Source organism: Pipistrellus kuhlii, unplaced genomic scaffold (genome assembly GCF_014108245.1).
Source record: "Pipistrellus kuhlii isolate mPipKuh1 unplaced genomic scaffold, mPipKuh1.p scaffold_m20_p_2, whole genome shotgun sequence".
Lineage (NCBI taxonomy): Eukaryota > Metazoa > Chordata > Mammalia > Chiroptera > Vespertilionidae > Pipistrellus > Pipistrellus kuhlii.
In genome coordinates, this window is record NW_023425515.1 from 34,959,534 (window position 1) to 34,968,087 (window position 8,554).

An 8,554-nucleotide genomic window follows, 5' to 3' on the forward strand; every position below is an offset into this window, starting at 1 on the left:
AAACAAACAAACAAAGATTTTTTTTTCTCTCTCTCCTGAAGCTATTATAAGTGTGGAATGATTAATATAAATTTGGCAAAATAGAACTTCAAATAGTACAATAATTTTTCTTAATGAAGTTTTTAAGTAAATCAACCATGCATAAATATTTTTTATTCTTTTGAAAGGAAAAGTATATATCAATGTCTATTTAGGAAATTACAATGCATAGTGAAAAATTTAGTCAACTATTTTGGTATATTTTCTACAATATTAGATTTTTCTTTGTTCCTCTATCTGGTGACTATATCAGGTATATTTGAGTGCAGATAGATACATTTCATGATTACAGGACTTAATATATTTAATATACAAGAGTTGTGCTATTTGTGTTGAGTATTGTTGACAATTGTCGAAAGAGCACAATTGGCTACCTCCATAGTAGGTCTGAGGCATTCCTTCAAGTTCTACAAAGATGAAAAGACCAAATCCCTGCCATCCTGGAATTTCGTGCTAGGTCTTAGGAAGAAGTAGAGATTGGGATTAAAAAATACAATAAGATTTGAGATTTGGGCCCAGCTCCTCAGAAAAGAGAAATTAGCATGTACACAAATGTCTCTTCAGAATAAACTCTGGTAAAGGTATGAACAAGTAGCTAGGAAAATATGGAATAGCCTGGAGAAGCTTGTTGGAGAAAATAAGACTTGAAGAATGGCTAGGATTCTGATAGACACATATGGGACCATATTCCAGGTGGAAGCAGAAATAGAGAAGTGAAATTGTATAGTGATACTCAGAGCTCTGGTGTGGGGCTTTGCTGGGACAGGTGACTTTCCTCCAACTGACCTCCACTTCTGGCTCCTCAAAACCGTGGGTGGGCAGTATGAAGTTTTTCCATTTCTCAGTGACCAGATTGTGAATATTTCCAAATAGGCTTTATATTATTAATGTTACTGTGGTTCTTCGTTTTGAAATAAAAATTCTGAATGTAAAAAAAGAAATTGTATAGTGTACCATCGAAAATTATTTAATGGACTTAAAAGGAAGTTTCTAGAATAACACAAAATGGGGCCTAACATTGTCTATTTTAATAGGCAATCCAATAATTTTATTCACTCAGGAAATACTGTCATTATAAGTGCCATGAGAATATTTTACTAGTAATAAAAAATCTTCTTTTAAAGATAGTTAAAATTCAATAAAGAGAAAAGTAAGTGTGAGAAATGTAGTGTTTCTCATACTAGATTATTCCTGGATCTGGGTACCTCTGTGTTTCTCAGTATCTTCATCTAGAAATCTATTTCTCATATTTATTAAATAACATTTCAATTATTAAAATGAAGACTCTTGTGGAAAATTAGTCATTCTTTTTCAAAGATAACCCGTGGGTCACTTTTTTTTTTTTTCTTTTTTCTTCTTTTTTATTCATGAGTCACTTCTTATGTGTCACTTGCTCCAGGGGTCCATTATAGAGTTACAAATAATGACTGCATCTTTAAAATGTACTTTTAAGTGAATAGAAAATGTCAATTTTAAATTTTGCTATTCATTCTACATTTATGTTTATGCAAGTAAATGAAAATCTAGAAATATATTTAAAAGCCCATAGAGATATTCTGAAATCAGAAATTATCAGCCAATTGTATGAACAACCTCAGAATTTCTTATTAAAAAAGACATAAAAGGCAAATAATCAGGGAATAAAGGCACCCTGTGTAAATTCTAGCAGCATCAGAGTCATCCTGTAATAATCAAAATAGTAAACTCATACAAAAGTATTTTTTTCTTAAAATTTTTTCCAAATATATTTTATTGATTTTGTACAGAGAGGAAGGGGGAGTGAGAGTTAGAAACATAAATGAAAAAGAAACATCTATCAGCTGCCTCCTGCACACTTTCTACTGGGTATGTGCCTGCAACCAAGGTACATGCCCTTGGCCAGAATTGAACATGGGACCCTTGAGTCCTTAGGCTGATGCTCTATCCACTGAGCCAAACTATTTAGGGCTTGTACAAAAGTTTTTGGTGATGTAGAGCACAAGAATCCAGTGATAGAGTGTTTGTTCTAAGTGTCAATTTTTCTAATATGAAACTTCAAGTCAAGTGGAAACTAAATCCTAACTCTAAAGCTCAGAAATACAGGCCCAAGGACTATTTTACAGGGGAAATGGGTTGAAATGTATTGAACATCAAATTAGAGGGAAATATGAGCAAATAATGTGGATGGATGGAAGTGTTTGCAAGGGTAAAAGAAACACTCCTTCTTATCTGTGGCTGGTTAAGCATGTTGGATAAAGCACTGGTTAGCTGTCTGGAACCATATCTTTAATTTCAGTTTGCTCTATTATAATACATAGTCTCAAACTGTTGCCCTGACCTAATAGAAGTCTTTCAATTATAGGTTCTTTCCAGTAAATAAATAGAACTTTTGAGTGCTCATGGAGATATTGTAGGTGTTATTGAAAGAGAAAGGTGTTAAAATTAAAAGGAAAAGATGTCATGCCTTCTGCTCTCAAAGATAAGAACAATATTCATATTTAAGGCTCCACCCAAAGCAAATTATTGACATTGCTTTCAGCACCCACTTAAGGACAACTCATTTTTAAAGCTTTTCTTTTATAACTCTTGCAGCTGTATATTAGATATCCCCAGCACCAGTGAGTATGGCACTGCAAACAATACAAACGTTTATAGAAGCAGAAGTGAAAGTGATATGTAGAATAAAAAGAGAAAGTGCTCTTTATCAGTTCCCCAGAAGTATACGTATATCCTTCCAGATCTTACATAAAAAGAAAGATGTTTAGAAGGATGAAAAGATAGATAGATAGATAGATAGATAGATAGATGATAGATACCCTGTTTCCTCGAAAATAAGACAAGTGTGTTAAATTAATTTTTTCTCCCAAAGTTGTGCTAGGTCTTATTTTCAGGGGATGTCTTATCTTTCCATGCACTAGGTCTTATTTTCGGAGGATGTCTTATTTTCGGGGAAACACAGTAGATGATAAAATGTATACTAGTTAAGAACATAGACTCTGAGCCTGGCCAGTGTGGCCCATTGGTTGAGCGTCGACCTATGAACCCAGAGGTCACAGTTCAATTCCTGGGCTGTAGGCTCAGTCCCCCCGCCCCCATGAAAGGTCCCAAGTTCAATTCTGGTCAAGGGCATGTATCTTGGTTTCAGGCACATCCCCAGTAGGAGGTGTGCAGGAGGCAGCTGGTCGATGTTTTTCTCTCATCGATGTTTCTAACTCTCTATCTCTCACCCTTCCTCTCTGTAAAAAATCAATAAAATATATATATATATTTTTAAAAAAAAGAAATAAGAATTAGGCAACTGCATGTTTATGTAGTTGCCTAATTCTTATTTCTTTTTTTTATGTGCATCCAAAGGGGACATAGGTCAAGAAAAAAAAATGTGCTAAAAGATGAAATAAAATAGTAAGCCTGGCACTGTCCTATGTTTTAAAGAGAATATTAAAATCATGACACCAGCCGAGACCGGTTTGGCTCAATGGATAGAGCATCGGCTTGGGGACTGAAAGGTCCCGGGTTCGATTCCGGTCAAGGGCATGTACCTTGGTTGTGGGCACATCCCCAGTAGGGGGTGTGCAAGAGGCAGCTGGTCAATGACTCATCGATGTTTCTATCTCTCTATCTCTCTCCCTTCCTCTCTGTACAAAATCAATAAAATATATTAAAAAAAAATAAATAATAAAAAAATAAAATCATGACACCAATCTTAGATGCTTAAAATGGTTTGAAGTCAGGATACATCATACATGGTGGTAGAAGGGGAAATAAGGAATTAACTCTGATCTGGCTCTGTTAAGACTGATATTTATGCTCTCCTATACCTACACTCTCTAATTCTGCCACATTCTATTAAGTAGTATTAAGATAATAAAAATTTCACAAACTACAAATATATATATATATATATATATATATATATATATATATATATATATATAAAAGTCAATTGAATTGACTTTAAGTTATTGTATCTCAGGACATATAATTCTTTTATATTCAGTGACACTTCAGCCAAGTATAGTCCTCTCTCTTTCAGACAAGAGACTACTGTACAATGGCTTCAAAATGGGCAGGACTCATTGTGGGAATAGCTTTTCAATAACCTGTGTTTCTAATTCCAGCATAATTTGGGATCCAAGAACAGAAGGGGGGAATTTAATATTGTAATGTATTTGTTGTTGTGCTTGTCTTGCTATGCTGCCAACATTGGGAAAGAATTTTATTGTCAGCTAGATTATTTAGTGACTTTGGGACTGGGGCAAATGACTTCTCCAAGCTGAAATGTCCTCCTACATGAAACAGAGTTATTGGGAAATGAGCATATTCAGTTTGTTGATATTTATCTGAATGTTAGGAAAAGCATAGGTAATGCAAGTTGTAACATTTTAAAAATGTTATTGATTGATTAATTTGAGAGAGAGAGAGAGAGAGAGAGAGAGAGAGAGAGAGAGAGAGAGAGAGAGAGGGAGAGAAATAGCAATTTGTTGTCGCATCCACTCATCTATCACTGGCTGATTCCTATATGTCCCCTGACTGAGGATTGAACTCGTAACCCTGCTGCAACCAGATGATGCTCCAATCAACTGACAGCCAGAGCTCAAATTGTAAAACTTTACTGCCCTGAGAGAAATACTAAGATTTAGAAACGTCAGGACATAGTGTAACTTAAAAGCAAAGGATGGGGGCTGGGGGGAATCACCATGGCCTTTTCCAGATATATTTCTTAGATAGCACCTAAGCCCACTTACTTATCAGACATTTGTTTACCGTCTGCCTCTGTTTCTGAGTCATGGTAACATCTAAGAAGCTTACAAAAATACTTACCAAAATCGGTGGGACATAATGCGACACTTTAGATCCCAATGACAGCTACCTCTAACTACGAGTGACACAAAATAAATTATGTTTGAACTGGATTTTTCAGCTGCAGATCTTTATTCTGCCACCCAGACGGCCCTATAAAGTTGCACTTGTGGCCTTAATCCCACTTGGATGTGTGCCCCGCTGCCTCTACTCTCCATCATTCGGGTGCTTTCGTCTTCTTGAATCAGTGAACAATCTTTGTTTCTGTACCTTATTAGGCCAAAGACCATAGCAGCCAGTGATGGCATCGGCAAGCCCCGCGGGCAAGGATTCTCCGCAGACCCGGCCAACCTCCAACAAACCCCTTTTTATGCTCCTGTTTCTAGGAAGAATTATGATGGCGGTGCCCTGCTGTTGATCAGTCAGATCTGTGGTAGGCCCAGAGATAAGTCCTGTAAGTGTGGTGTACTGTAAAACAGCGGCTCCCATTCATTAGGAGCTTGTGTGTAATAAACCACCAAAAGGGGGAGGGGGGGAGCGGGGAGGCAGCTGCAGTGTGCGAGGGCAAACAAGGCGTCTCATTCTTGGGAGCCAAAACTTTTGTAATTTGCTCTTGGGCAGCCTGCTCGTGCTGACATTCTTCCTGATAAACAGAGTGGTGGCCTATCTATATTTATCGCTGGACTACTAAACCCAAGAGATGGTAATGGGTAACTATGTATATACTTATCACAACAGCTTTGTTATGAAGGAAGAGGTGAAAGACACTAGCAAAGGGCTGGCAAACAGAATTGCTGGGTTAAAAATGCTGTTTTTCCTCTGCCAGCAGTTAACCTGACAATAATTGATGCTAGCCACTGCCGTACAGTATATACTGGCTGTATAAGGACGGCACTTCCAAAGATACCAGCTAACATTCACACGGTGTTTCTTTTGTAGTATATTTTCTAGCCATAAAAGTGTTCATTGAATAGAAAGGTATGGGGTGGGGGAAAAGCTTGTCTTTTTTTTTTTTTTTTTTTTAAATTAAAAGTAGGAACAAGCCGAAACCGGTTTGGTTCAGTGGATAGAGCGTCGGCCTGCGGACTGAAGGGTCCTGGGTTTGATTCCAGTCAAGGGCATTTACCTTGGTGGCAGGCACATCCCCAGTGGGGGGTGTGCAGGAGGCAGCTGATCGATGTTTCTCTCTCATCAACGTTTCTAACTCTCTATCCCTCTCAATTCCTCTCTGTGTAAAATCAATAAAATAAAATAAAATATTAAAAAATGTCTCTCTTTAAAATAAAAAAAAGTAGGAACGAAATCTCATTGTTTGGCTATCAGGTATGTAAGAAACACTACTTTGAAATTAGTACTGCAGGTTATGCATCTTCCCAAAACCAAATGTGGAAGGCAATTTAATCATGAAAAGAAGACCATATACCTGTGTTGGAGGACTGGGGGGAATCTCAATAAGCCCTTTTAAGTCAGGATGGGTAAACCTAATAAAAGGGAAACACTTGAATTTCTCAGGACTATGTAATGAGATGGGGAAAAAAAAGTTGCAATTTCTGTAATAAACTCTTTCTCTTTACACCCAAAGCAGGTGCATGGCATTGTGATCCCAACACCCTACTCACTCCTCATCAGCCCCCTGCCACTCTTCCCAGTGGGAATGGAATACTGGACATTCTAGGCATTTTTCCTTCCCCTCTCAGGGTCAGGAGAGGGGCTGTGGCAACGTGGAAGGCCTGCCAGTTGTTTTGGAATTCCTGCAGGTGTTTAAAAAGTGAAGGGTTCTTTAGGGAGGCACATCTGCATTTGTCATGTGCCACTGGTGCTAAAGCCTGTGGTGTTTTTGTTTGCTGGTTTGACAGATTGACATGTAATGGCCGGGGCCCTGGAGCGGCTGCTCCCAGCAAAGTCACTCTGATCGCTGGAGTTCTCCAGAAATCAGCTGGCCTGAATTCGCCCTGATTTTTCTCCGCCCTTCAAAGGAGAAGGCACTGTTCTAATGTTCCTTTCGGCTTTCACAATCTTTTCCTTTTTGTTGCATTGTTTTAAACTCTGAGTTAAGACGAAACAGGAACTTTGATAGGTTCATGACATCTACAAAGAGTTTTCAAAACCAACCAGCCCTTCACATGTACTTAGAAGTGGCTAAAGAGATTGATGGCACTAGCATAAATATTGGGATATCATAAAATTCAAAACTGGAGAACCTAACTGTGTCAGCGATGAATGGGGGAACAGGACTAGAGGCAAAAACTGCAACATTAAAACTTTTTCATACTTTTAAACACTTGAAGTAAAACTCTCGTTTTAAGTTATTTTTGAAATCTCTTTTTTTCTTTTTCATCTCAGAATTTATATGTAAGCTTGTATCTTATCAACCCTGTTACCACAAGTAAATATGTGTGAAAGCAAATCTTAGTATGGTGTCTTTTGTTGACAAAGTGAAATCGGAAATCTTTATTAATGTTCTCCATAAATAGGGAGCTTCTCATGGAAGGGTTCAAAGCTCATGTTTCTAGTATTAACTTTATTGTCCATGTAACTTTCTGAATTTTATGGCACTGTGATAGGCCCCATCCTGTCCCCACATAACAAAGGAATATCGTGTGTTAATTAAGCAAATGCAAAATGTCGTACACATGTTCATTAATAGCATTCACTTCACATCAACCCAAACGTAAGTACTCCACTGACACACAGGTCTCCTGGCCACGTACCTTTCCTCACCTACATGTTGCCTCCCCACTGGAAGGGGCCATTCCTTTCCACAAAGCATCTCAGTCTGGGTGTCTTATTTGTCGGCGTATTATCAGCTCCACAGTCCATCTGCACCACCAGGTTTCCATGGAGCCCTGTGCTGGAGAAAGAGAAAAGGCAAAACAAAACTCCCTTCAGGCCCAGGAGTGGTCCTTCGGCACTGGCCACGGGAGCCCAGGAACAGCTCTGCCGTGGTGTGGGTGAGAGAACGTTAAAAGCAAAAGGCCACTTCCTAACTGTACAGTGGAAAAATGGCTGTTGTGTTTCCCTCTTCTAGTGACAAGTTATGTTCTAGATATTTAAGTTTTTAATAACATTTACTCGTTTTTAATGTGTTGATTTTTTTAGAGAGAGAGAGAGAGAGAAAGAAACTTGGATTTGTTGTTCCATTTATTCATGCCCTCATTCGTTGATTCTTGAATGTGCCCTGACTAGGGATCGAACCCACAACCTTCGTACCGGAACAACGCTCTAACCAACTGAACTACTTGGCTGGGGCCCTCATTTATTAATAATTTGTAAAAACCTTCTTAAATAACAATTCCTTCATGTTCCCTCAGTAGGACTTGAATGTACTCAGGTCTTTACTGTTTGTAGTTAATTTGCCAGATTTAGAAAGTAAAAGAAAGCATAAACAGGATGACCAGTTAAAGTTAAATTTTGGATAAACAACAACATTTTTAGTGTAATGTTGCATGGGATATACTTACACTAAAAAAAAAATCTCTATTCATCTGGTATTCAACTTTGTGTGTCCTATTTTATCAGGCAACTCTATTGGTAGCAGAGGTTGATTAATGGCCAATTCATGATCAGAAGCCCCATGGTCTGAAGGGATTAATCTTTTTTATTGTTTTATTTTCCTAGGGTGGGTTCACAAAGATTATCTACTTAGAGTGATGTAGTTAATGATAGTAACTATGATGATTGAGCACCTGTCCAAATACACAGCCACCGGAGGACACGGAGGATGCTATCCCCATTT

General features: G+C 38.0%; 1 long non-coding RNA gene across 3 annotated transcripts in view; it reads left to right on the forward strand.

The window, feature by feature from the left end:
* The window catches only part of LOC123652609, a 55,602-nt gene extending 48,377 nt beyond the window's left edge, over positions 1-7,225 (forward strand). For 2 of the 3 annotated variants that reach the window (XR_006742048.1, XR_006742049.1), the window contains exon 3: positions 6,401-7,225. This is a non-coding gene — a long non-coding RNA (uncharacterized LOC123652609). The remainder of the gene's footprint in view (positions 1-6,400) is intronic. The other variant, XR_006742050.1, reaches the window with a different exon arrangement.
* Positions 7,226-8,554: the final 1,329 nt, after the last annotated feature.